Source organism: Astyanax mexicanus, chromosome 17 (assembly GCF_023375975.1).
Source record: "Astyanax mexicanus isolate ESR-SI-001 chromosome 17, AstMex3_surface, whole genome shotgun sequence".
Taxonomy (NCBI): domain Eukaryota; kingdom Metazoa; phylum Chordata; class Actinopteri; order Characiformes; family Acestrorhamphidae; genus Astyanax; species Astyanax mexicanus.
The window spans coordinates 3780829-3789851 of record NC_064424.1 but is presented as its reverse complement, the minus strand read 5'-3'; positions in this window follow the sequence as shown (position 1 = coordinate 3789851).

The window sequence follows — 9023 nt, the reverse complement described above, 5'->3', positions numbered from 1 at the left end:
GCATATATGTAGATATAAGCTTCTAACATATATATAAAATACACAGAATAAAATATGCATATGTACATACATATTCATGTGGTATAATATGTTGCATTTATGCATGTTGGGCATATATATTAACCCTTGTGTGGTGTTCGGGTCTGTGGGACACGTTTTCATTTTTCATCAAAAAAAATTCTAACTCAAACTCATTGACATTGGCTCATTTTTTGTGAGAAACATATATCAAAACACATTTTCAATAAACACACACTGTACACCCATTCCACCCCCCCCCCACATACACACACACATTTATATTACATACAGTAAGGCTAATAAACATTGCTTCATTTGTAAATTTGAAAGTAAACAAATTTTCTACTCATATCTTGAGTTTAATTCATTTTCTTTTACATTTTATTAAAAAAACTAATAAAAAAAAAGAGTAGCACTTTTTGAAAGAAATGTAACATAAGAAAGTAAGTATTAACCATGTAAGCTGTTTATATTGCTTGCAATTTAGGTGAAGCAAGCATGTGTAAAGCATTTTAATGTAAAATTGCTTAATTTTGCTGAATTAAATACAAGTAACAAAGTAAGCGAGTAACAAAAATATGAACACCACACAAGGGTTAAATTAATCTATGCAAGTACATAGGATTTGTGTCAGAGATGGCTAGGCAGTGGAGGCGGACGTATATATAAATATACATATTTTGTATGGGCCAGACATATACTGTATGTATGTCAGTTTCTTATTTCTAATAGGTTTCATCATATACAGTTTGCACATATATATACATATCATTGTTTTCCAATGAAAAACATTAAACTGAAAAAAAGATTTTCAATTTACTACATAATTTAAGCACACTAATTGTCCCTTACACTGTGCCAAAATTTCTTGATGAACAGACCAAGAGAAATACAGGGGATGGACAATGAAACTGAAACACCTGTCATCATTTTAGTGTGGGATTTTAGGTTTCATGGCTAAATTGGAGCAGCCTGGTGTTCAATCTTCATTAATTGCACATCGCACCAGTAAGAGCAGAGTGTGAAGGTTCAGTTAGCAGGGTAAGAGCACAGTTCTGCTCAAAATATTACAATGCACACAACATTATGGGAGACATACCAGAGTTCAAAAGAGGACAAATTGTTGGTGCACGTCTTGCTGGAGCATCTGTGACCAAGACAGCAAGTAAATTATTGTGGTCAGGTGTTTCAGTTTCATTGTCCAACCCCTGTACTTCAAAATTACCTGAAATAAACTATTTTACATTGACTTCCAGTCAAAGTTTTTTTCTCTCTCCGGTAAAGTTGCTGTTTTTCATTGGGCAGCGACGATATGTGTTTTATTTTATAAAAAGTGTTAAATAAACCAAAATACTCTGGTATAACTCACTTGTCCTGTGCAACAGAATAAACTTTTGCTTTTCCTTTCCTGTGGCAGTCCTGATGAGAGCCAGCTTCATCAATATATATTTTTGATGGTCTTTGCAGTGACTGTACTTGAGGATACTCTCAAAGCTCTTGAAATGTTTCAGCTTGACTGACCTTCATTTCCTAAAGTGATTGTTTTCTTTACTTAGTTTAGTCTTGTATAATGTGGATTAGAACATTACTCAAATAGAGCACAGAATTTAAGGTGTGTCAGGGCCAGACAGGAATGAGACTGGTGCAGATACAATAAAATAACTTTTATTAAAGTTATAGAGTAGACAGGGGTAGTCAACAGAAACAGGGTCAATACCAAAAATACACAGTGTAGAGAAACCATACCATAACCGGAGGACAGTCCAGAGTTCATACACGGGTAGGCAGTATCACAGGGTAGGCAAAAATCCAAAGTACAATAAACAGTCCAGGTCATACACGGTAATCCAACACAAGGGAGCAGGCAAAAATCAAAGTCGGTAGAAAACAAAAACAGGATCATACACGGAAAATAGCAAGGGCAAGAGAAACGCTTTGTATTGTAGGATTTACCAAACAGATACTCGGCGAGGTGTGAGTGTGAGCATGGTCCTTAAATACACAGAGTAATCAGTACTCGGGACTTCCTGGTGGCGTCATGTGACGTGTCATGTGATCGGGAGTGTGTGTTGTGTCATGGAGTGGTGCGTTCTGGGTATTGTAGTTGTTACTGTGAGAATCGCAGATAGAGCTGGATGTGGGAGACACAGACGTGCTTTCAGCACCAGACATGACAGTACCCTCCCCCTGAGGGACCGGAGCGGAGGCAGATCGGGGCCGACCCCGGCGACGACCACCCGGCGGACAGGGAGTACCAGCGGGAGGTGCAGGTGTCGGAGCGGAGGTGCCAGACAGACGGGGCTCACCCGAGCGAGAAACCCGACGAGTTGGAGCAGAGGAGGTCGGAGGACGCTTGGGACGTCCACGGGGCCTAGGAGCAGGCTTACCAGGAAAACGAGCATGAAACTCCACGAGCAAGGCAGGGTCCAGCACGTCTTTGGCAGCCACCCAACAACGCTCCTCCGGACCATACCCCTCCCAATCGATAAGGTATTGGAGTACACCCCCACGTCTGCGTGAATCCAGCACCTCCCGGACAGCATACGTGGACGACCCCTCCCCCTCCACAGCCGCGGGTGGAACATCAGCCGGTGCAGCGTCAGCGAGCGGACCCGGGACCATAGGCTTGAGGAGAGATACATGAAAAGAATTATTAATACGATACTGAGGGGGTAACTCCACCTTGTAAGTAACTTCATTAATACGTGACAAAATCTTAAGAGGACCAATAAACTTAGGCAGGAGTTTTCTACAACTACCCTCAAACCTAAAGTCCCGGGTAGAAAGCCACACCCGATCTCCTGGTTGGTAGTCTGGGCTGTCACCACGGTGCTTGTCCGCACGCTCCTTGTACACGCGCAGTACCTCAGAGACTTTACGATGCGTGTCTTCCCACACCTGCTCACTGCGCTTCATCCATTCATCCACAGCCGGCACATCAGTGGACACCGCTGTCCAAGGAGCTAGAGGAGGCTGAAAACCCAGAACACACTGAAAGGGGGTGAGGCCAGAGGTAGTGTTAACAAGGGAGTTTTGAGCAATTTCAGCCCAAACGAGGTATTGTGACCAATCAGTGGGATGTTTGAAGCAGTATGTGCGGAGGAATTTCCCGAGTTCCTGATTAACCCTCTCACATTGACCATTACATGTAGGGTGGAACCCAGAAGTGAGACTGACATGTACACCGAGATGTTCAAAAAATGCCTTCCACACACGAGAGGTAAATTGAGGACCACGGTCAGACAAAATATCTTCAGGGATACCAAAGTGTCTAAATACATGCATATAAATAGCTTGAGCAGTCTGGAAGGCAGTAGGCAGAGCTGGGAATGGAATAAATTTAACCCCTCTAGAGAAACGATCAACAACAGTGAGAACTGTAGTATAACCCTCAGATACAGGCAGATCAGTGACAAAATCAACAGCAATATGCGACCAAGGTCTCTCAGGTACAGGGAGAGGTAGTAGCTTACCGGCTGGAAGGGTTTTAGGCGTTTTACATTGCGCACAGACAGAGCAGGAGGTAACGAATGAGTGAACATCAGCACGCATAGAATCCCACCAGTAACGGGCAGAGAGTAATTGTAACGTGCGTGTGACACCAGGATGACCAGAGGTTAAAGCGGAATGAGCCCAGGTGATGAGCCTGTCTCGAAACTGGACGGGTACGAACGTTTTACCCTGAGGACAGTCCTCAGAATTGGGCTGATTAGCGTTACTTTGGCGAATCTGATCGTCTAACTCCCATTGAATGGCTGCGATCTGAACAGAGGGAGGAAGAATGCGTTCAGCCTCCCGGGGCTGGGATGCGCTGTCCACAGTGCTGTAAACCCTGGACAGCGCATCAGCTTTAGTATTACGGTTTCCCGGACGGAACGAGATCGAGAAGTTAAATCGAGAGAAAAAAAGAGACCAACGTGCTTGTCTCGGATTAAGTCGTTTAGCCGTACGGAGGTATTCCAAATTCTTGTGATCAGTATACACAGTAAACGGATGAACGGACCCCTCCAGCCAGTGACGCCATTCTTCTAGAGCTAATTTCACAGCAAGAAGTTCCCTATCCCCTATCCCATAGTTACGCTCCGCAGGGGAAAGCTTGCGTGAGAAGAAGGCTACAGGAAACAATTTGGGTGGCGACCCACTACGCTGAGAGAGAACCGCGCCAACACCCGATTCGGAAGCGTCCACTTCCACTACGAAGGGAAACTCGGGATTAGGGTGCCTAAGTACAGGGGCTGAGGTGAACGCAGCTTTCAGCTCACAGAAAGCGCGATCCGCTTCGGTTGACCACTTCAGGATTTTAGCAGCCCCCTTAGTGAGGGCAGTAAGGGGCGCAGCAATGGAGCTAAAGTTACGGATGAACCGCCTATAAAAATTAGCGAAGCCAAGGAATCGCTGGAGTTCTTTAATGGTCTGGGGCACAGGCCAATTAGTAACGGCAGTTACTTTCTCATCGTCCATAAGGACACCGGAGGAACTGATAACGTAGCCGAGAAATGTGACCCTTTGAGTGTGGAACTCACATTTCTCGGCTTTGGCAAACAGGCTATGTTCTCTCAGGCGTTGGAGAACTTGGCGGACATGCTGAACGTGTGTGGGGAGATCTGGTGAATAGATAAGGATATCGTCTATAAAAAGAACAACAGAGTGATTAATGAGATCGCGAAATATGTCATTCATAAACGACTGGAATATAGCTGGGGCGTTAGCGAGACCGTAGCTCATGACCAGGTATTCATAGTGGCCGTTGGTGGTGGAAAACGCCGTTTTCCATTCGTCACCTTCCCTGATGCGAATGAGATTATAAGCGCTACGGAGATCGAGTTTGGTGAAGTACACGGCATTACGTAACTGTTCAAGCGCTGCAGGGATTAACGGGAGCGGGTAAGCGAACTTTTTAGTAATGTCGTTTAAGCCTCTGTAATCTATGCAGGGTCTCAAACCCCCATCCTTCTTCTTCACGAAGAAGAAACCGGAACCAACAGGGGATTTGGATGGGCGAATGAAACCCTGCGCAAGAGCTTCACTAACATACTCCTCCATAGCCTTCTCCTCATCACGAGACAATGGGTACACACGAGCTTTGGGCAGTACAGAACCCTCTATTAAATCAATAGAGCAATCATAGGGGCGATGCGGAGGTAACTCGGTAGCTTTAGCTTTACTAAACACATCAGAAAAATCATGGTACTCGGAGGGAATAGCAGGGGTATCTACAGAATTAGGGCTTTCAACAGAGGTAGATTGCAAAGAGAGTGAATTTAAAGATAAACAGTTCTCACGACAGAAAGGAGACCAGGCAGTGATGTCTCCCAGGCTCCATGAAATGACGGGGTCGTGTGTCTTTAGCCATGGCGCCCCCAAAACCAGTGGATGTTCCGTGCGTGGGAGCACATAGAGAGAGAGCTGTTCCACATGTAGGGCGCTGGCTTGAAGGGTGAGAGGAAGAGTCTGCAGGGTCACAGGTTTGGAGCGTACAGTCTTTCCATCGATGGCATGGATGGAGATCGATTTGGGAAGAACTTTAGTGGGTATGGCGTGCTCCTCAACCAGGTCCAGGCTGATAAAGTTCCCCTCCGACCCAGAATCTACAAGCGCTGAGACACAAAACACATCCGTTGGAGTGGTAATAATAACAGGCAACATGAAACATTTTTCTTTAAGTTCAGAAACAGGGGTACATACCGCGTTAGCGCGTGGAGTACTCTCCACGCGCTGTCCCAGAGCAGACGCTTGAGCAGAATTGGGCCGGAGTTCACAGTTAGCCCTTAGATGACCTGGACCACCACAATAGAGGCACAGATGAAGGCGCATGCGACGCTGCCTCTCAGCGACGGATAGCCTGGATCGTGTGATGTCCATGGGCTCAGAGCTGGGTGCAGGCACAGATTCCGGAACTGGATTCCTGGACTGGAGTAGTGCAGGGCGAACCACAGGAGTGTGGCTAACGGCTTTGGGCTTACGGGAAAGGAGCTGATCCAGACGGATAGACAGGGCAATCAGCTGATCCAGGGTGAGTGAGTCGTCCTTGCATGCCAGTTCTCTTTGAATCTCGGGGTTAAGTCCGTGTCGAAACATGGAGATGAGAGCAGGGTCGTTCCAACCGCTGCTAGCGGCTAACGTACGGAACTCCAGAGCAAAGGCTGCCACAGATAGTTTACCTTGCTTCAGGGTAATCAGAAGCTCTCCACTAGATTGCCCATAGCGTGTATGATCAAAAACGCTGCGAAAAATAGACAAAAAAGTGTCGTAGCTGGATTCAGAAATATTCTCCCAAATAGCTGTAGCCCAGTCCAAAGCCTTGCCAGACAAGCGAGAAATTATAAACCCGATTTTAGCTTTATCAGAAGCAGGAGGTGAGTTGCTAAAAAACACGGAGCACTGGAGCAGAAATCCATTACACTTCTCAGTGTTACCGTCATAGACTTCGGGTTTACACACAGCGAAAAAGGGAGTAGTGGTTTTGTTAGGGCTGGCTACAGGACTAACCACTGTGCTAGGGTTCTGGGTGGACAAACCCCGGAGGTGACTCATAATCTCGGCTAGCTGCTGCTGTTGGTTAACCTGGTGGCGTGCTAGCTCGTCAACAGCTTGAGTCACACCAGCGAGCGTTTGCTGGTGCTGACCTAAAAGCCGACCCTGGTTAGCCAAACCAGACTTAATAGACTCTGTATCCGCAGTCTCTGTCATTTTGGCCGAGTATCTTGTCAGGGCCAGACAGGAATGAGACTGGTGCAGATACAATAAAATAACTTTTATTAAAGTTATAGAGTAGACAGGGGTAGTCAACAGAAACAGGGTCAATACCAAAAATACACAGTGTAGAGAAACCATACCATAACCGGAGGACAGTCCAGAGTTCATACACGGGTAGGCAGTATCACAGGGTAGGCAAAAATCCAAAGTACAATAAACAGTCCAGGTCATACACGGTAATCCAACACAAGGGAGCAGGCAAAAATCAAAGTCGGTAGAAAACAAAAACAGGATCATACACGGAGAATAGCAAGGGCAAGAGAAACGCTTTGTATTGTAGGATTTACCAAACAGATACTCGGCGAGGTGTGAGTGTGAGCATGGTCCTTAAATACACAGAGTAATCAGTACTCGGGACTTCCTGGTGGCGTCATGTGACGTGTCATGTGATCGGGAGTGTGTGTTGTGTCATGGAGTGGTGCGTTCTGGGTATTGTAGTTGTTACTGTGAGAATCGCAGATAGAGCTGGATGTGGGAGACACAGACGTGCTTTCAGCACCAGACATGACAAGGTGTGTCCAAGGTACTTTTGACTGGTACTGTATTTTTGGCTTTGCAATTACGGCCACAGAAGCACAGTGTGTCAGTCTGCCTGCCATAAACTCTAATACACTACCCCTAAGGACTCCAACTGCTAGCATGCACCTGCACCAGACCTTTCGGACTTTGCTGATCATGTGACGCTATGGCGTTCAAACTCGCCGAGCTTCTAATTACCCACACCTGTCCTGCTAGTGTATATACCTCTTGTTTTCAGTTAATCTCCAGCTTTTCTACCTGGTGTTTCCTATGTATATTGCTCTTTTGTTACCGACCCATTTTTATATATTTGTACTATTCTCTTGCCTTGCCTTGTACTGATTTTTCTTGTCATAAGTCTACTCTTTTTGCTTTGCCCTTTTACCTGTTTTGGATATTCCAAGTATTACCTTTTTGCCTGCTCTCACTCTCACTGGTATGTTGTTATCTATCGCTGCCATTTTGATTCTGACTCAGCCTGTTTCTGTTCACCTCTGTAAATCCAATCCCTTTATTAATAAACTGTAATGCAATTTATTAGAAATTTCAGTCCCTTCTCCAAACCAAATTACTGATTTAGATTTAAATAAATAATAATTGTTGTTATTAAAGTCCCCTTAATGACAGAGGGGAGACAGCACCACCTACCCACCAGTGAGAACATCTGCAATTCTGCTCTCGTTCTGACTCTGGCTGCTGATGGAGCTGCAGCATGATCTGGGATTCAAGCCAGCGATCCTCAGATCACAGTGATAGCACTTCAGAGTACACGTTCATATTGACTCAGTAAGGTGTTGTTAATGATCAGATTAGCTGGATCAGGTATGTGTGAAGCAGGTGAAACGCTATAATGTGTGGGGTGTTGTGTGAGGACTAGCTAAGATAAGCTAAATCCAGACGGCTGTGTTTGAATATTAATGTAATTTCTGCTCGTCTATGCAGTTTTAACTAAATGGAAATAAAAAAGCTAGTGTAAGACTTGTTTCTGCATTATGTACACATTATATACAGTCTATTAGTTATTATTTTGACTGAGTCAGATTGCTGAGAAGCTTCATTCAGTTCAGTCTCAGACACACAAAGCTAGCATTTTATTCTCAGCTAGACATAAACTCCCTTATCTAAAGCTCATAAACAAACACAAGGGTTATTACTGTACTGGTCATAAATTCATTATAAGGCTGTGTCTGTTTTATTTGCATAGAGGTTTCTTAATAAATAGCCCTCAAAACTGGCTAAACTGGATAAACTGGCCACCCCTCAGAGTGTAAAATGTCTATAGACAGTCAGTAATTATCAGCTCTTTGTCTAAATCTGGCTTTGAATCAGTTTTAACCATAGACTGTATAGAGCATCGTCTCTTAAAAGTGAAGCCACCACATGTCGGGCGCCCCCTGCTGTTCGGTTGCAGAAAGCTGTGTAACCCCACCCATCCCCATAGGTTTCAATGGCAAAACAGACAACTTTCAATCACGTTTTTTTCTAATATACTGTAATTCTACCTCCATTATTTAAATGCAGCAGCTAGTGTACCCTCTGCTTATATTGTTACATGTTTATATCCCCACAGAATTCGGTTTTTAAAACTTTATTTGGCTCTATTCAAAAAAGGTGTGGTTATGGTAAAAGGGCTGCTTATGGGCGGGACCAATAACAGACCGTCAGCTCCGCTCCGCCCCGCTCTGCAGTCTGTGACCGCGAGGCAGCCCTCAGGGGCGGGGTTATTT